The sequence below is a fragment of the Cibotium barometz genome, chromosome 40 (assembly GCF_041138505.1).
Source record: "Cibotium barometz isolate CiBa-2024 chromosome 40, ASM4113850v1, whole genome shotgun sequence".
NCBI lineage: Eukaryota > Viridiplantae > Streptophyta > Polypodiopsida > Cyatheales > Cibotiaceae > Cibotium > Cibotium barometz.
Window position 1 is genome coordinate 21,377,903 of NC_141085.1, and position 21,148 is coordinate 21,399,050.

The window sequence follows — 21,148 nt, forward strand, 5'->3', positions numbered from 1 at the left end:
TCCCTCCCTTCCTCTACCTTTCTCTCTCTGAACACCCAAACACACCCACACATGTAGCCTCTCTCTCTCTCTCTCTCTCTCTCTCTCTCTCTCTCTCTCTCTCTCTCTCTCTCTCTCCAATACATAGACATTTTACTTTCTCTCTTAGGTGCATCTCTCTCTCTCTCTCTCCCTCCCTCCCTCTTACCTTTGATGACATATGCAAAGGAGAGTGTAGTCTCATTTATATATAGTATAGATAATACGATGGTGTGGGTTTATCAGATATGATTAATGTAGCACAGATTACTGGTGGCAGGGTGATTTGTTTAATATCATGGTCATTAAATAATTCCACTTGCTATGCTGTAAGGCAATTAATCGTGGTTAACTTAGAATTTATGCTGGCAGTTTATAAGCAGCAATAAAAAATTGCAAGATGGTGTGCAATAAAAAAATTTATTGGCAATGGGGTGATCTATACATGGTCATTAAATAATTCCACTTGCTATGTTGTAAAGCAATTGAACATGGTTGACTTAGAAATTATACTCGGCAACTCATAAACAACAATAAAAAATTACAGGATGGTGTGCCAAAAAAAAAATCTCCACCAAATGGTGAAAACCTCCATCTCTAAATATTGGAGGTATATTTGAAAATTTTATTCAAAGGTTTTTATAGCTAGTGTCCAAACCTTCAACTCTACTCTCAAATTTGCAAGTAATTTTCAAATTTTAACAATATAAAATACATTGTGTACTCGGGTTTTTATGCATATGCTACTGTGTACTTGGCAGTGTGCAATGATGCGCTTTGAGTAATGTAACTATAATTTCAGATACCTTTTAAAATTAAAACTAAAGGTCTTTAAACCTATAAATTATGATAAGTTGTGGAAGAAAAGCCCTTTACATTTAGAAAAATAATCATGATACTTTTATAACTCAAGACGTAGGTTTTACAATTTTATACTTCACGCCGGGATTTGAGCTCACCTGGATATGAAACGATCCTTTCAGAATGGCACTATCTCGGTCAAAATCAAAGGTAATGCATCAAAGAAAATGCCAGACGGGTTTCTAAGCATGGGACATGGAAAACCAACAAATTCAAAAAACTACACAATATTAAGATGTGCCATATAAAGTTAGCAACATAAAAAGCATTTAATTACTAACAAAACGTTTAGAAGCTGTTTACATAATTAAATAATCTGCTAATTGAACAAATGTTGGTGTTGTCATCAAGTTGGCTTGTCCTCATGTTAAGCCGTGATATATTATATATAAATACAAAATAAAAAGTAGCCAGCTTCTAGTGTCTCCCTATAGATTAATACTAACTGCAAAAATGTATTATTATTTATAAGCATCTATTAGCGTTTCAGTAGATGATGATGATAAGGTGGAAGTCTGTCTACGTGGTCTCGAGCCGCCACAATAGCACTCTCATCGGCACGTTCACCAACACGTTCAAAGCGACATGCCCAGTCCGTTGGAGATGGTTGCTTTGCCATCCTTGGAGAGCTTAGGTTCTCAAGCAGCCAAGATCATCGTTACTGGCATTGAAGGCACCAAATGGATGCCAAACGGCTCTCTCTGAAAATGAGCACGCTTGGAGTTTGAATTTTGAAATAACGTGACCCTCTCCTACAAGTTTTAAGTGGCATTAAAGGCACCAAAAAATGTGCCACATGTAAAGAGGTTTGGGCCAAAAAAAAGCTGCCACATGGCAGGGGTGTTAACCCTATATAAGATATATAGAAGCTAATATTATGTAACTGAGGACTATCCTTTTGGCTTTGTAGCTCTCACTTTAATATAAAATATTACACATTCACCCAAAAACCTTTTTAAAATTAGCATTTTTTAAATCATCAACCTCAAAGTTTGAAGGTTTTCTTTTGAAATTTAAAGGTCCAAACACATTGTACCTCAGTTTTTTTTTCTAGACACCGGTACTGTACCATCACAAAACACTGCCCGCCGTTGAACATGACTGCTCTTTATCTTTAAACCTTTCACATCAAGTGCTACGTGGGACATATCAATGCCTATGTGTCTTGTATTTGACACATCATACTCCTCCTTTGTAACAAGGGCCATCTAGAGTGCATGGCTCTGATACCAAGTGTAAATTCTCATAGAGGCTACAAAATGTGTGCCCACATAAATATCATTGTCGAACAATCTCTAAAAGATCTCTCCTCCGATGATCTAATCAAGCTTGATTTTTTACGGAAACCCTTGCCCTACAAAATTGACGAGTTTTGTGAAATATAGCAAGTTTTTTGTATTTCAGTGTAATTTTTTACAAGCATTTTAAATTTGCAAGTATTTCACGACCAAAATGCTTAAAAATGGTCGTGATGCCCATATCAAAAGGCAACTATGGATCCAATGAACACAATCATTCTTATCTTTATATGATTGGAACATTATTGGGTGATTTTTGAGATTAATCAATGACACATTTCCTCTGTTTGATAACATGCAATGATCTTTTCTCCCACGGCATGCAGGATGCACCACTATCTATGTCTTCATACTAAAACTATGATGTGATACCCCGTATGGACAAAGCCCAGCAATGGGCACACTTCTAAAGGTGGAAACTAGAGGAATATTGAATAGACATCAAGTTCAAACTAAGGTGAGAGTTCTTATCTATATTATATAAAGAATAATGTAAAGAACGAGTTTCATGAGGCTACTATGTGACAGGAATTGGGGGGGCTCAAGCACGCAGTTTGGAGGTTCGAGGAGGGGTAGGCTCCTACCGATCGAAGATAGGTGAGGTTACTCATTTCAAAGTTGAAGTTCTAACTAACAATGAGCTAGCAAAACAACAACACACAAAAAGCTGAAAAATGTTGTTTGTACTTAGAGAGAGAAGCTTTTCATGGTTCAACTTTTCTAAGCTATATAAGTCTCATTGGTAGCACCCGTGCCTCGTTTTGAGAAGTAGTAGTGGATTGGAATATACCCAAGTGGCATCTAATTTCAGTACGTACACTAGGAAGAAAAAAAAGTAAAATAAAAAGCAAAACAAACAAGAAAACTTTTAGGCTTGGAACTGTCGCATGTGAGGATGTGCACTTGGCATTCATGAATATGAAAGAAACCTTAGAGAACTTTCGTTAATTAGAAGGAAAATCGAGGAATAGATATTGCTTTGATATTGTTGAGGCTACAAAAAGGTGACAAGCGAGGTACGCCGTGTAGCCTTGTGGTACGGTGCATGCGCTTCATCAAGCCGTGTTCACACCTCCCACATTACTGTTCTTCCCGTGTTTCTTTTATGTGCCACTACGCGCATGGTTTCGGTGTGAACGCGGAGAATATTGTGTATTGCTACTCTCGCTCTCATGTCATTATCTCTTTAATCACATCCTCAATTACGCTTAGTGTTAGCTTCTCTATGCTTCCATGAGAGATTAGGCCATATATGGCAAAGCTTGCCACAAGTCTCATCACATTCTCAATTAAGCTGAATGTTAGCTTCTCCATGCTTGCATGAGAGATTAGGCTATGGCAAAGCTTACCGCAAGCCTGATATCTTGTATCAAAGGAGTATGTTTGGTTTGGAGGAGAATATAATGTGCAAGGAGCTCTTCATCAAGCTAGAAGTATGATTTGGGTAATTGCGTTAGCTGGAAGTACGATTCGGGTAATTGTGTTAGTGTACGATTATTATTAGCTTGTTTAATTAAAACACCCTAAAATATAAGAAAAACATGATTGCCTCTATAAACACTTGTCTATAAAAGGGTCGGGGGGATTCCCTCTATAAATACTTGTTTATAAAAGGGTGGGGGGGATTCCCTCTATAAACACGATTGCCTCTATATATACTTGTTTATAAAAGGGGGGGGGGGATTTTGCATTTTTCTTTAAAATAATCAGTTGATTGTGGGGATTTGGATGAGAGCAAGATAAAAATCTACTTGCATGTGCTAGATTTTAGAACTCTATATTGTTGAGTTCATGTCTTTGCATGCATGAGGCACACCAAAATCTACTTGCATGTGCTAGATTTTAGAACTCTATAGGCACACCAAAATCTTGTCTTGGATTCATCGTAAGTTGGATTGATGTGGGATGAGTGTTTGCTCTAAATGATTGGTATATGTAGAGGGTCTAGAAGGTTACCTATCCTCACATTTACATGAGGGTATCCGTAAAAAGTATGTAAGGGGTTTATTTTCATGTTGAGTTGTAGAAAATACATAAGGGGTGTATGTTAAGAAATCTACACACACAAAGGTTTTAACATTTTATTGACAAATAAAAAATCCATACAAAGGAATATATTAACATATCTAATTTTTTTAGGAAGGGGTGGATCTAAATTATAAAATTAGTAGGTGGGACATAGCACCTACCCAAAGGACCTATAGGACACCACAAGCAATGCACTCCTTTGCTTCTTTCTTGTGAACTTGCCACTATCATGGACTCTTAGGTATGCACGCCATGTGAACCTTGTGTACGTACACTAACAAGATGAGAGCTCTCGTACATGTGTGATAATGATAGGTGTTGTAGATGGTAAAGAATTCTTTATGTTGGCCCATGCAAAGGGGTGTAGCATTCTCCTAGTCGTGTTACTAAGATAGAAAGTGAATCATACGCCATTTATAGTTGAGATTCCAAGCTTGTAGTATTGCTTAAGCTTTACAACTTAAGCCATGAAAGTCCCCAGTCTTAACTTTCATGAAGAGCTAGATTGATGGACAAAAGCAAAGGAATATGACATACAAAAAGGGGCTCTTGTGAAGAATACTTGAGCAAGGGGCTCTTGTAAAGAATACTTGAGCAAAGGAATATGACATACAAAAAGGGGCTCTTGTAAAGAATACTTGAGCAAGGGCTTAAAGACCATGTTTTGGTTAATTTTAGAGGAAAATGTTATTGTTGCCAGCAAAATAAAGCATGTTTCATGGATTTGGGACACTTGGGAAATATTCCTTTATGACATAAAAAATTGATACTTTTTGGCTAATTTGCAAAATGTTTTATACTATACTAACAAGTTACAAAAAGGTGCATAACTTTGGTACTTTGGGTAATTCACAAAAGGTAAGTATTTTTGACCAATTTACAAAGGCATATGTATATTCTGTAAAGTCCTTTTTGAACGAGACCCAAAAAACAAGTGTAAATTTTTTTAAGAATACATTTTTTTGGTGAGTAGTTTTTAAAAGTGACAAGTGATTCTCTCTCCTTACTCTATCCAATTCTCTCTCTCTCTCTCTCTCTCTCTCTCTCTCTCTCTCTCTCTCTCTCTCTCTCTCTCTCTCTCTCTCTCTCTCTCTAAGAAAATGTATTCATTGACAAAACTTTGATGACCAATTGTAGTGTTGTGAGCAACGTGCCAAGGCAAATCTCATCCAAGTCAAAATAAGTAGGTAGACATTCTTGGCTCTCTCACCCCCTCATCATTTTCTCCTAGAGTTCCTCTTTTGATTGTCTTAGATTGAGCTATCCTCTTAGGTGGAGAAGGCATGTTTCGGAAATTTTGAGGCGCTCTTCGCAGGTTGTAAGGTTTTCGCAAGCATCTCGGGTAGTGTTATTTCAAAAAAATTATGTTTGATTTCTGTATTCTTCACAAGAGAAGTAAAATTTGGTGTGCAAACAGGCCATCGTCATCTTTGAAACCGTATCCTCAAGCTCATCTTCAATAGTTTCATCAATATTATCATCGATTTTTGCATTCCTACTAAGTACTCTACATTCCGCAAGTTTTTATACACCTTGTAGGTTTCCATCATTCTTTAGTGGTAGCTATTTCAGCATTCAGGGCATTGTACTTGGGATATTTACATTCTATGTTAGAGAATAGTTATTTACAAAGGTTGAATACCAAGTAATGATGTATTTGGTATGCTTTCTACTAAGGATAAGCTTGATGAGGTTTCCATCATTCTTTAGTGGTAGCTATTTCAGCATTCAAGGCTTTGTACTTGGGATATTTACATTCTATGTTAGAGAATAGTTATTTACAAAGGTTGAATACCAAGTAATGATGTATTTGGTATGCTTTCTACTAAGGATAAGCTTGATGAGGCCAATTATCGTTGTGGTCCTATATTATGCGCCATGTATTAGTCACCAAATGGCTTTGGAATGTTGTTATTGCCTTTGAGGCATGCCCTGTCTCGCCAACGTAGTTCAGGTACTTTAGATGGTGATACGAGATCTGATGTAACTGTGGCATCCACCTCTACACCTCCCTTAAAGCGAAACAGGATGCTAAGCATGCATAGGCACATGTATTAGTGGCCCTCTCAGTGAAAATGAGCATTATTCCTCACATTCGCTCATGTAAAATTGTGAAGGATGCTTGGGATGCGCTCATTGTGCTTGCATAATGAGGCACGAGTGGCCCACTTGCAAAAGCAGTTAGAATCCAAGCATATGAATGAGGGAGATTTAATGGATGAGTTCCTCACAACGATTAAAGATCTCAGGGAGCAGCTAGCATGTATTGATAAGGCCTATCCATAAAATTCTTTGGTGTCTACTATTTTCATAGCTCATATCAGGGTTTTACGACTCATGATGAAGGGTAACCCTAATGCCCTTACTTTTGATGAGTTGGTTACAATGCTCTTGTTGTTGCAAGAAGAGCAATCTCGGCAAAACCAAACGAGTATGCGTGTGGGAGATCAAACATTTACTACCAGCCAAAAAGGTAAAAGTAAAGCGATAGCTATAAGCCAAATGCATAATCATCCTAGTCTTCTGAAAAAGGATACTAAGAAGGGAGCTAGAGAAGGAGAAGAAAAAAGAGTCAGGCACCGTTTTGTGGTGGCTCATGCATCAGCACTAAGTGCTAAAAAGAAGGAGTTAGTGAACTATATATATATACATAGGATGATTGGATTGTGTACTATAGTTTTTATTCTTCTTTCCATGGTTTATGCATATTAGTGTGACAGATTAGCATGTCTAATACTTTGATAAGTACTTTGATAATGGTTCTAGCAAAGCAAATTACTTTCAAGCTCGTGATTTATTTCCCTCACTTGAGTCTACTCCTCAAGGAGGAAACAACTCCTCGTATCTAGTAAAAGGAGTTGGTAAGGTTATTCTCACTGCTACAAATGGTGGGATAATCACTATCTTAGAAGTCTTGTTGACAGGCATCAAAGTGTACAATTCATGACCAGAGGGATTCTCCATCACTCTGGTATCTGGTACTGTAAATCATGGGCTTTACAAGTTGGATATGTATGAGAGAGATTGGCACATAATGCTTATTCAATTACTGCCACACATGCTATGTGACATGGAACTATGGCATGGCCACTTGGGTCACTTAAATTTTGGTAGTTTGTTGTGCCTTAAAAGGAAAGCGATAGTGTCAGAGTGTCCAAATCTTGAGGCCCCTATCAAACATGTATGTGAGGGGTACATTTTGGGCAATATGCATTCCCAAAAGATGGATTAGTTAGCGTTGTCTAGGAATTACAAGTTATACATAGTGATGTATGTGGTCGCATGAGGACACCATCAATCAGGGGATATCTCTACTTTGAGACTTTTGTTGATGACAATTCCATGGACACTTGGTTGTATCCATTAAAGATAAAGTAGGATATTTTTACATGCTTTAAGCACTTTGTTTCCATTGCTAAAAATGTGTCTACATGTAACTTTGGCACCCTTCATATAGATCGAGGGGGGGAGTATATGCCAAACAAGTTTCATGTGTATATGGCTAAAAGAGGCATTATACATCACTGCATAGTACCTTATACACCTCAGAAAAATGGTGTTGCTTAGAGGAAGAGCATATCTCTCATGGAGATGGCACATTGCATGGTTAAAGGCCAAGATTTGCCTCGTGTTTTTTGGTTAAAGGCAATAATGTGTGCCACTTATGTGCTAAACAGATTCCCGCCAAGGCTTTGCAAGCAGACAATTACCCCTTCTGAAGCTTGGAATGGAAGGAAGCCCTATGTGCTCATTTACATGTTTTTGGTTGTGTTGCTTATGCTCCTATACCTTGAGCAACAATGCAATGCTAGATGATACGGTAGTAAAATGTATTTTTATAGAATATAGCTTAGAAATCAAAGGGTATACACTCTAGTATCTGGCTAAAAAGTGGAAGAGAGTTGAGAACTCAGTTTAACCCATGCTTTTATGTTAAAAACAATAAAACATATGCTCATATTATATCTTTAATACACCCCTATGACAATGTCAAGCAGCCATATATGGAGAAAATAAATGCTTAAAAAGTGTTGTAACCATGGATGATGCAATGGATATGAGGAAAGGGCAGCCATTAATACATCCAAGAGTATGCCAAAAGGGCTAGTGCAAACATTAAGGGACGACAAATTAGCTACTCCTTTACCTAGCAAGACACATGCATGTTTTCATTATACATCTTATTCTTTTGTGGATCATGCTTTCATTGCCAATCTATGCAATGAAGAGGAACTTGTTTTCTTTGAGGAAGCACAAGAAAATGATCATTAGATGCAGGCCATGCAAGATGAGTATGACTCAATCCTTATGTAAAAAGGACATTAGTACGAATTGGGCTTATAAGCTTAAGGGTAAAGCTAATGGTAACATTGAGGCAAAGCTTGTTACAAAGGGTTATGCTCAAGAGAAGGGAATAGATTATGATGAAACCTTTACACCCACATCTCGTATGAGTGCAATCAGGTGTATTATTGCATTAGCAGTGAGTGCATCATGGTTAGAATGTACATCAATTGGATATCAAGACTACCTTCTTGAATGATGACTTGCATGAGGAGGTTTAAATATCACAGCCTCATGGTAAGAAGGGGTAGGAATCTAAAGTATGCAAGTTAAGAAAAGCTTTATATGGCCTTAAGCGGGCTCTCAAGGAAGGGCATGAGAAGATAAACACATACTTGATTGCAAATGGTTTTTGCAATAGTCCAACTAACAGTCCAATTATGTAAAGAGGAGTAAAGATTTTTTCTTGGTCATCGTTTTATACGTTGATGACATGTTGCTCATAGGTCCTATAATGAGAATAAGATTTTAGCCTTCAAGGCTAAATTACATGTCATTTGAGATGACAGATTTGGGACCTAGAACAAGTGGGCTAGTAGGTGCATAAAGGTCAGCATTAAATGAGCCTTGTATCATAGGTCCTAAAATGAGGAGAAGATTTTAGCCTTCAAGGCTAAATTACATGTCATTTGAGAATGAGAGATTTAGGACCTAGAATAAGTGGGGTAGTAGGTACATAAAGATGACAGATTTGGGACCTAAAATAAGTGGGGTAGTAGGTGCATAAAGGTCAGCATTAAATGAGCCTTGTATCATGGGAGGTGGAAGCTAAAATCAAGGGATCCATATTAGGGCTAGATTAGGTATTGAATTAAGCAAAGCAAGGTGCTAATGATGATGAACTCCAGCCTATTTAAAGGCACCCAATCTAATGCAATGTGTGTGTGTGTGTGTGTGTGTGTGTGTCAAATCTAATCTCTTGTCTTATTATTATCTTGTCTTGATGAACTCCAACCTATTTAAAGTCACCCAATCTAATCCTCTATGTGTGTGTGTGTGTGTGAGTGAGTGTGTGTGTGTGTGTGAGAGAGAGAGAGAGAGAGAGAGAGAGAGAGTGTGTGTGTGTGTGTGTGTGTGTGTGGAATCTAATCTCTTGTCTTGTTATTATCTTGTCATTAGCTTAATCACATTTTCTCTACTTTTATTACAATGACTACTCTCATAATATATCCATGAAGTGTATACATCACTTGGGACTTCATCCTACATGGTACCACATGCTCTTGAAGCGGGAATCGCCATAAATACTCCATCACATTAGTACGGGCGCCATCCAAGTTGTAGATTTGCTTCATATCTTGAATGTATGACCCTTTGGTGTATCTCCCTTGATGTAAGATAATGGTGGTAGCTCTGGTTAACCCTAGGAATGGGTTAACATTCCCCCCTTCCTGATGGCGATCATGTCCTCGTCGCGTGATCGCATTGAAGACCTTTGTGTGGGGAGAATGGACAAGCTTTGTCAATATGGCTTTGATGTTGAGTGGCGTTCAATGTTCTTTGTTCCTCTTGAAGGAATAAGAAAAGCTAGTTAGTGAATGAAAAGGTTAGTGGTTTATTGGGAATTCCTAACGAGGTGGGGGTGGGGTTTTTTGCGAGTGATTGCGTTTTTATATTTTTGTGAAACATGTTTTTTTTTTTGCTCACTTTGTTTTTGGCAATCATTAAGCAATGTTATGATTAATATGTATTAGTTGTTGGGAAACTATGAGATATTAATAATAGGGAAGAAAAGAAGGAAGGATCCAGAGGAACGTAGACATAATCATCAGAACGAGATGTGTTTCTTAGTTCCTCATTTGATTCATTAAAGCGACATTCATCATTTGAAGAAATTAGCCTTTGATGAAGTCCATTTTGTGGTAGGATTTTTGTCAAATCTTGATAAGTAGAACCTGTTCTTCCTACATGCTTCTTCCCATGTGTTTTTAATGCTTTTATGTATAGTTAAGTGCTCTTATAAAGTAGATATATATGAAGTACAAGAATTGAGTCTCATAGACTCTTATTGAGTTGCTGCTTTTTGTTGAAGTAGCCACTCATTGGCAAACCTTGAAAGAATTATGTCGACTTTCAAGGCTTAGATAGATATCTTCACTAAGGATTAGAGATCCAAGTGTTGTGAAGGCTTGTGTTTGGAGAGATTTTCAATTTGAAAGAAAGTTCTAGGTGATGGGTTGTACCATTAACCAGGCTTCTGCCCACCATGGCCCCCCCATCCAAAGATGTACTTGGAAGTTGTCGATGGTGAGGCTTTGGTACAAATGTCCTCCAGTGCTGCATGAGTATGGATATGTACTCATCGAGCAATTGCTACATTAACTTAGCCAAATAATAGTAAGCTATAAGCTTTAAAAAAATGGAATCGCTATTTAAGGTCCTTGGGAGTTGTTTGTGATATTCTACCATTTTTAGGTAGGCCATATGTGTGACTTCCTTGTACTTTTGTGTGTGTGTGTGTGTGTGTGTGTGTGTTTTGTTACCACCTTGTAAGCAACAGGTTCTTGTGTGTGTGTGTGTGTGTTTTGTTACCACCTTGCAAGCAACAGAAACTTGTGGCTACTGTCCTCTTTGAGAGAATAGGTGGTTATGTCTGTCGCGTAGCTTCTGCACTTATGCTTCACATCCAGAGGGGTGAAAATAGCATTGTTAGTTTGTCTTTGATGCACTCATAAGTCTTCGGCCGACATGGGAATTGAATCTTGAATTTTTGGCGCAAGTGTTGTCAAGGCAGTAGATACGGGTTTGGTTGGTTGCCATTGGATTTGAATGAACCCTAAAGCGCTTGTGTATTTATTGAGTGATTAGCTTGGTGTTGTTTGGGTTTCCATTCTTTTCAAACTTTAGGTGAAGCTGTTGGGGTTGAAGTCGGTGGTGAGGCTTTCTTCACTCTGTTAAATTTTGGCAACCATATGAAGGTATTACCTTCATTTTACCCTTATTCCTGAAGCACATGCATAGGCACCCATCTTTGATGAACATTATAAATTGGTGGAGCTGATGTTGTTGGTGCTAAGGTTTCTTTTTTTATGCAAACTTAGGGGACTTTTTGATGTGCTTGGGAATCCAAGCTTTGGTATTTCCTTGGTAGTACCCTTGTGCTTGCAGTAACCCTTTTGGTACCCACACTTGTTGAGATGTTGGAGTTCTTTGAGTAACTCGCATAGGCTTTTGTGGATGGTGTTGTTGAGTACTTTTCTTTTTCCTTGGCCTCTGAGTGCTGCATTGAGGAAGAGGCTTTGATGATGGAGGCACCCAAATTTGATTGGCACCTTCATAGTAGCCTTGAGCTACCAGTAGCTGCTTTGCCACCCACATCTGGATACCATTAAGATACCTTGATTTTGGTTATCTTGGTGGATTTTTCTATTTGGTTGACATGGAAGGTTTGGGGCCCTCCTTGATCATGGTTGGCACTGAGGTTATGAGTTTGAGACTTATGGGCATTGTTGACGATGATGAGGCTAGAGTCTCTTATGGAGTGGCTATCAATGATGATGCTTTTGAGCATATTGTCGTCTCCTTTGGTGAGGTTTCTCGATGAAGAGTTGTTGGCTTCGGGGCTTTTCCTTGGAGTTCCTTGTTAGAGATAAATGGTTGCACGAGGGATTCTTCAGGAATAGCTATTGATTGCGAGGTTTTGGCATCAAACTTCGTTGGTGAGGATGGAGTTGAAGGAGTAGATGCTTTATCAGAGTTGGTTATTGCAAATGGTAGGTCATTGTGTAGAGGGGCTTTCATGGAAGAGGCTTGTAACTTTTTGTGTTCAGCATCATAGAAATCCATTAGGGTTAGATCATCTTTCTTGCAGTATGGTATTGTCAACCTTGTGTCGTTGACATTCATGAGATGACACTATTGCATTGAGGAAGAGGCCTTGATGATTGAGGCGCCCAAATTTGATTGGCACCTTCGTACAAGTAACTACTTTGCCACCCACATCTGGATACCATTAAGATACCTTGATTTTGGTTGTCTTAGTGGATTTTTCTTTTTCCTTGGACTTTTCTTTTTCCTTAAGACTCTGAGTGCTGCATTGAGGAAGAGGCTTTGATGATCGAGGCACCCAAATTTAATTGGCACTTTTGTAGCCTTGAGTTACAAGTAGCTGCTTCACCTTCCACATCTGGATACCATTAAGATACCTCGATTTTGGTTATCTTAGTGGATTTTTCTTTTTGGTTGACATGGAAGGTTTGGGGCCCTCCTTGATCTTGGTTGGCACTGAGGTTATGAGTTTGAGACTCATGGGCATTGTTGACGATGATGAGGCTAGAGTCTCGTGGAGTGGCTATCCATGATGATGCTTTTGAGTGTATTGTCGTCTCCTTTGGTGAGGTTTCTCGATGAAGAGGTGTTGGCTCCGGGGCTTTTCCTTTGAGTTCCTTGTTAGAGATAGATGGTTGTTGTTGCGAGGTTTTGGCATCGAAGTTTGTTAGTGAGGAAGGAGTAGATGCTTTATCGGAGTCGGTTATTGCAAATGATGGTAGGTCATTGTGTAGAGGGGCTTTCGTGGAAGAGGCTTGTAACTAGCATCATAGAAATCCATTAGGGTTGGATCCTCTTTCTTGTAGTATGGTATTCTCAACCTTGTGTCGTTGACCATCATGATGACCCTATCTTTAGCAAAGCACAGTGGTGCTTGGGCAACAATAGTCCATTTATACCCTAAGATCAAATCTACTTCCAACACATTCTCAACCACAAAAGACTTGCAAGTAAGGGGGTTAGTTTCAATATACATTGTATGTTCGAAGTACCCCAAACATGGCATGTTCAAGTCTTGTGTGAATGGGATTCGTTTAGTGTGAGTCGTGAGTATTGGTTGACCTAATAAATACCATAACTTGAGGGTCATAAGATTTTGCTCTCATCATGTTGGATAAAGTTGTGCTTGGATGGTGCTGATTTTATTGGAAAATTCCAATCCAACCATAATTCTAGGGATCTTTTCAGTAAGATATGTTGGAAGTTTCAACTCCTCCAAGGTCTCTTCCTCTCGTAATAGCAATTGTACAATGCCTGTAGGAGTGTTTAAGGTGATTGTTTGCATGGTTTCATTAAGTGAATACAACGAGTCACTTATCCAAGTTTCACCAAGGATGAGTCTGGGGTAATATGGAATCTAAATTCCACATTTCTACCGATTGTTGTTTTGCAATATGTGCAGTACAAAAAAATAGGCGCTTTGTATGCACAATGGGGATTTGGATGGTGATTGCACTGAACACACGGCATTTCTCCCATCACTTGAAGAGGCATTAAGGATGTTTTGTTTTGAGGGATCTCATCCTCTCTTAGAGATGTCGGTTGTAGGCTTTTAAGCAAGGCTGCATAGAATTCAGGGAATGAATTCCAAGATCAATTTTTCTTTAGCAATTGCTTCACTTAGTTTAGATAAGAAACATCTCGTATCATGATCATCCTTCATCATGTTGTCATCTAAGCGTATTGCAACTTTACAGCATTGATCGAATGTTTTCGGATTGGATATAATGATCAAATTGTGTAAGCTGCTATTCTTTAAGTCCATCATAAACATCTCTTCAGCATCATTTAGTTTTTCCCATGACTCACATCGTGAGTCCAAGAGTTTTAATCTCTAATGGTTTCGTTTTGTTTCCACTCAATTGAATAAAGTGCTTTTGCAGCATTCCATCGATCACCTAGTCTTGAAAAGCCATGGATAAAGGCCATTTTCAAGGTTCTAAAGTTGGTCTTGATTGCCGGCATCAATGTGATGAACCATTGACTAGCCTTTCCCACTAAGCATAGGTTCAACGCATACACCTTGTTGGGGTAGTTTGGATTTTCAATGCCTTCATATTGTTGTTCAAACATTTGAATGAATTGAACAGGATCAGTTGTTCCATCATATTTGCCCATAATTTTAGAAATTTGTACGGCCGTATTTTTGTATGAGTTACTGAGGCCGTATGTGAGTGCTCTTGTGGGTAGGGACTCACTTAGTCCTTGGACAACCCCCCTTCCTAGATTAGTCAATATGTCTAAGGTGTGGGCATCCAGGGGTTGGAAAGGGTTGGCACCTATATGATTTGTGGAAATGTTAGGTAAAGGAACAAAAGCCCAGTGGAATTGAAGTGACAGGGGGTGTAAAACTTGATGACACGCTTAGTGCAGGTATGGCAAATGGTATTGGGAGGTGCATTTGCAGCATGGATCTCAATGGCTTGAAGATGTCAGCCATTGGGTTCAGTGAGAGTGTCGGCCCACGTAGTCCCTCTATCGTTGCCATGTCTGACTCTGTCAATTGCTCCTTAATGAAGCACACGTGTTCTTTTTTTTAATAACTTTTTAGATTTTCTCACAGCCCGTTATAGCCTTAAGAGGCCTAGTGTACTCTTCGTTGGGTCAAACGAGTGTCCGTTTGCCCTAATTAGCTTAGGCGCTACGCGCACGTGAACGATCTCTTAGAGATGTTTTTCGAAAAAAGGTGCATGCTAGTAGCTTCCCAAATGGAAGAGGAAGTCCTAAAACTTATTTTCCATCATTGTCTCAAGACAAAAAAAAAATCCAAAATTTTTTCCTTGTTTTGTAGTTTGTTTTTGAAGGTGTTTCAAAAGGAATTTGGAAAACTCTATATGAGAGAGTTGTAGTATTTTTGGAGTACTACAACTTTGTCTCTTTGAGTCTTCCATGATTTTGTCGTTTAGACTCTCAAAAAGTAGCCCAAATATGGTTCGCATTCATTTTAGCACTGTTTTTGACGATTTTTAGTGCTCTAAGGGTCGTTTTTGCCTCGATTTCCAAGTCGAATTTTGAGACTATTGGTCGGAGGCCAAAACGATTGATTTTGACCTCAAATGGTCAAGACCAATTTTAAAGAGCCCGATGTCGGCTTTCTGACGAGAGCACTAGAGCGCCTTTATCGGATTCATGGTTTAGGAGATACGAGTCTCCAAACAAGGCTGTTTTCCAAAGTCTTCTTTTTCTTTCTTTTTTTTTTTTGGCCGATGGACCACTTTTCACACGGCGTGAACTAGCAGGGTGCTGTTCACGGCATGAAACAGACTTCACGAATTTTATCGTTTTTTTTACGGGCATTTTTTCACGATGTGAAACATTAGGGGTTCACGGCATGAAACGCTTAAGACGTAAACCGATTTTTTTTAAAAAAAAATATTTTTTTACCGACGAACCCCTTTTCATGGCGTGAACTAGTAGGGTGCAGTTCACGACGTGAAATGGACTTCACAGATTTTATCTCTTTTTTTTGTGGAGACTATTTCACAATGAGAAATAGTAGGGGTTCAATGTGTGAAACGCTTAAGACATGAACCGATTTTCATTATTTATTTTTTTTGGCCGACGGACCTCTTTTCATCTCACGGCATGAACTAGCAAGATACAGTTTACGCCGTGAAATGGACTTCACGGATTTTATCTTCTTCTTTTTTGCGGGGAATGTTTTACGACATGAAACAGTAGGGGTTCACGGCATGAAATGAAACGCTTAAGACGTGAACCGAATCCTCTTTTTTTTGGCCGACGGATCCCTTTGCACGACGTGAATTAGCAGGGTGCAGTTGTTCAGGGCGTGAAATGGACTTCACGGATTTTATTTTTGTGGGGACTGTTTCACGACGTGAAACAGTAGGGGTTCACGACGTGAAATGTTTAAAACGTGAACCAATTTTTGAAGTTTTTTTTGCCAACAAACCCCTTTTCAATGGCGTGAACTAGCAGGGTGTAGTTCACGGCGTGAAACAGACTTCATGGATCTTATCTTTTAAAAAACTTATGGGAACTGTTTTACGACATGAAATAGTAGGGGTTGATGGAGCGAAACGCTGAAGACGTGAACCGATTTTTATTTTTTTTCTAATTTTTTTATTTTGTTCGACGGACCCCTTTTCACAACGTGAACTAGCAGGGTGCAGTTCACACCATGAAACGGACTTCATGGATTTTTTATTTTTATTTTTGCAGGGAGTATTTTACGACATGAAACAGTAGGGGTTCATGGCGTGAAACGCTTAAGACGTGAACCAATTTTTTATTTTTATTTTATTTTATTTACCGATAGACCCCTTTTCATGGCATGAACTAGCAAGATGCGGTTCACGGCGTGAAATGGAATTCATGTATTTTATCTTTTTTTCTGTGGGGACTGTTTCACGACATAAAACAGTAGGGGTTCACATCGTAAAACGCTTATGACGTGAAGTGATTTTCGATTTTATTTTATGTTTTTTGGCCAACAAACCCCTTTTCATGGCGTGAACTAGTAGGGTGCAATGCAGTTCACGGCGTGAAATAGACTTCACGAATTTTATCCTTTTTTTTGTGGGGACTGTTTCATGATGTGAAACATTAGGGGTTCACGGCATGAAATGGTTAAGACATGAACTGTTTTTTTTTTTTGACATGAACCCTTAAGACATGAGAGTGCAGAAACAATTCACGGTGTGAGTCATGTGGCTCATGCATATTTTTTTATTTTTATTTTGGTGCGGACCCATAGGATGTGAACCCTTAAGGCGTGAGTGCAGAAATGGTTCACGACATAAGCCACATGGCTTACGTGGATTTTTTGGCCGAGCTCATAACCCTTGAGGTCTCCAAGCTCCACAACTCTTTGAGAAGCACTTCCACCATGTCTCCCCGCGAGCATTGTCATACCATCGCGTTGCACTACGTGTACTCATCTCTCCTCTCCTCTCACCTCACATCACTCACAGACACTCACTAACATGCATTAGAGAGAGAGAGATTAGCAAGAGCAAGACTCAATTATACAATGGAAGAGTCTCCTTGTATTATGAGAGAAATTTACTTATATACATGGCCATAAGTGTTCACACTCACTTAAACTATGGCTGGCCGGGCACTTTAGGTTCATAAGAGGCCTAATGCTATTACAATGACTACTCTCATAATATACCCATGAAGTACATCACTTGGGACTTCATCCTACATGCTACCACACGCTCTTGCGGGAATCACCATAAATACTCTGTCACACCATTACAGGCACCCGTCCAAGTTATAGATTTGGCCACCATTACTTTCATATCTTGAATGTATGACCCTTTGGTGTATCTACTTTTACTCCTTGATGTAAGATAATGGTGGTAGCTCTTGTTAACCCTAGGAAGGGGTTAACAGGGTTCTTCAATCAACACCTGGTTGACCTTGGCTTGTGGTGGCTGTGGTGGTAGGACATGTGGTGATAATGGCAACATGTCCTGCATCCTGAACATTCCTCTTAGTAATAAGTAGGACGTATTTGGCTGCCCTACAGCCACATTGGGTTGCATTGGTGGTGTTGGTAAAGCTAGAGGCACTGTGGGTGCTTACAATCGTGTTAAAGGATGGATCCTCGGGTATCTGCACAGTCTTTGACAATGAGCACAATAAAGTCACTACCTTGGTCTTAGGTGAGGGCATTCAGTGCTCATATGATTTTGTCTATAGATTAAACACAAAATCAACTCTCTTCAGGGGATAAAGATGGGCATTCCCTGATGCTCGAGTTTAGGTGCTTGAGTTGAGAAACATAATCTCACATGGATTCATTTTCTTTTTGCTTGATGTTATGCAGTAGAGCTACAGGACTCCATATATCACCACTTCGAGCAAAGCTCGGTATGAACACATTCTTAAGCCATGTGAAATTAACTTTATCTTGAGGCTTTAAGGTTCGATACCATCGGTGGGCTTTCCCTTCTAAAGTTAGAGAAAAGGCATGTATCATGGCCACATTGCTCACCAGCCCACATGTTGACTCAAAGATCTCTATGTGTTGATTGGGTCCCCATCTCCTGAGAACTTTTGCACAAGTTTTGAAATGATGTATGGCTTCATCTCAGATGGTCTAGATTCAAGGGCCGTGTCTAGTTCCCTAACCATGCCTCTGCCTATTTCTGCGGCCATATTCAATAAATATGCCCTTCTGGCTATATTTAGATCTGTGTGGGGATTTATTATTGGCCTCCGCCGAGGACCTATCCCCCCCTTATCTAGACCTCATCCTCTACTTGCATAGTTCCATCTATCCAATCCAAGTCTATGGCTGGGTCCATGAAATTCCTCATCACCTGTCTCATCATTACTGGCCTTAGCCCACCTTTGTTGAATTAAGAGTTCCATGCTCTATAAGAATGTAGGATTATTAATCATTTCATGTATCTCCTCCCTTGTGTAGAGCGGATCCTCTTCTCTTGCATATGCCCTAGGTAGATTGTCCACTCCTTCTTGCATTTTGAGGTTTTCCTCAGCCTTGGGTTCCTCGCTTATGGGTTCTAAAGCTTGTATTGTCATTCCCATCCCCATGTTATCTGTGGCCTCTGACATGTTTCTATTTCTTTGCCACATGGCCGTAACAGATTCAAACTACCAATTTCTCTCTTTTTCACCATCATTCTTTGCGTATCAAGCTCTTGCCTTTTTAAGATCAGAAGCCGCAATTGACGCTCTTCATCAGCCAACTTAATGTCAACGTCTAATTCCTCCGATGTGGGGAAGAAGATTCTAGAGGTGGAAACTAGAGGAATATTGAATAGACATCAAGTTCAAACTAAGGTGAGAGTTCTTATCTATATTATATAAAGAATAATATAAAGAACGAGTTTCATGAGGCTACTATGTGACAGGAATTGGGGGGGCTCAAGCACGCAGTTTGGAGGTTCGAGGAGGGGTAGGCTCCTACCCATCGAAGACAGGTGAGGTTACTCATTTCAAAGTTGAAGTTCTAACTAACAATGAGCTAGCAAAATAACAACACACAAAAAGCTGAAAAATGTTGTTTGTACTTACAGAGAGAAGCTTTTCATGGTTCAACTTTTCTAAGCTATATAAGGCTCATTGGTAGAAAAATGTTGTTTGTACTTAGAGAGAGAAGCTTTTCATGGTTCAACTTTTCTAAGCTATATAAGGCTCATTGGTAGCACCCGTGCCTCGTTTTGAGAAGTAGTAGTGGATTGGAATATACCCAAGTGGCATCTAATTTCAGTACGTACACTAGGAAGAAGAAAAAGTAAAATAAAAAGCAAAACAAACAAGAAAACTTTTAGGCTTGGAACTGTCGTTGATCATATGCATGTGAGGATGTGCACTTGGCATTCATGACATGAAGATTGAAATATGAAAGAAACCTTAGAGAACTTTCGTTAATTAGAAGGAAAATCGAGAAATAGATATTGCTTTGATATTGTTGAGGCTACAAAAAGGTGACAAGCGAGGTACGCCGTGTAGCCTTGTGGTACGGTGAATGCGCCTTTTCAATTCCATCAGCTTCGTCAAGCCGTGTTCACACCTCCCACATTACTGTTCTTCCGTGTTTCTTTTATGTCCCACTACTCGCATGGTTTCGGTGTGAACGCGGAGAATATTGTGTATTGCTACTCTCGCTCTCATGTCATTATCTCTTTAATCACATCCTCAATTACGCTTAGTGTTAGCTTCTCTATGCTTCCATGAGAGATTAGGCCATATATGGCAAAGCTTGCCACAAGTCTCATCACATTCTCAATTAAGCTGAATGTTGGCTTCTCCATGCTTGCATGAGAGATTAGGCTATGGCAAAGCTTACCACAAGCCTGATATCTTGTATCAAAGGAGTATGTTTGGTTTGGAGGAGAATATAATGTGCAAGGAGCTCTTCATCAAGCTAGAAGTATGATTTGGGTAATTGTGTTAGCTGGAAGTACGATTCGGGTAATTGTGTTAGTGTACGATTAGCTTGTTTAATTAAAACACCCTAAAATATAAGAAAAACATGATTGCCTCTATAAATACTTGTTTATAAAAGGGTGGGGGGGGGATTCCCTCTATAAACACAATTGCCTCTATATATACTTGTTTATAAAAGGGGGGGGATTTTGCATTTTTCTTTAAAATAATTAGTTCATTGTGGGGATTTGGATGAGAGCAAGATAAAAATCTACTTGCAAGTGCTAGATTTTAGAACTCTATATTGTTTAGTTCATGTGTCTTTGCACGCATGAGGCACACCAAAATTTTTTCTTGGACTCATCGTAAGTTGGATTGATGTGGGATGAGTGTTTGCTCTCAATGATTGGTATATGTAGAGGGTCTAGAAGGTTACCTATCCTCACATTTACATGAGGGTATCCGTAAAAAGTATGTAAGGGGTTTATTTTCATGTTGAGTTGTAGAAAATACATAAGGGGTGTATGTTAAGAAATCTACACACACAAAGTCTTTAACATTTTATTGACAAATAAAAAATCCATACAAAGGATTATATTAACATATCTAATTTTTTAGGAAGGGGTGGATCTAAATTATAAAATTAGTAGGTGGGAGACATAGCACCTACCCAAAGGACCTATAGGACACCACAAGCAATGCCCTCCTTTGCTTCTTTCTTGTGAACTTGCCACTATCATGGACTCTTAGATATGCACGCCATGTGAACCTTGTGTACGTACACTAACAAGATGAGAGCTCTCGTACATGTGCGATAATGATAGGTGTTGTAGATGGTAAAGAATTCTTTATGTTGACCCATGCAAAGGGGTGTAGCATTCTCCTAGTCATGTTACTAAGATAGAAAGTGAATCATAGGCCATTTATAGTTGAGATTCCAAGCTTGTAGTATTGCTTAAGCTTTA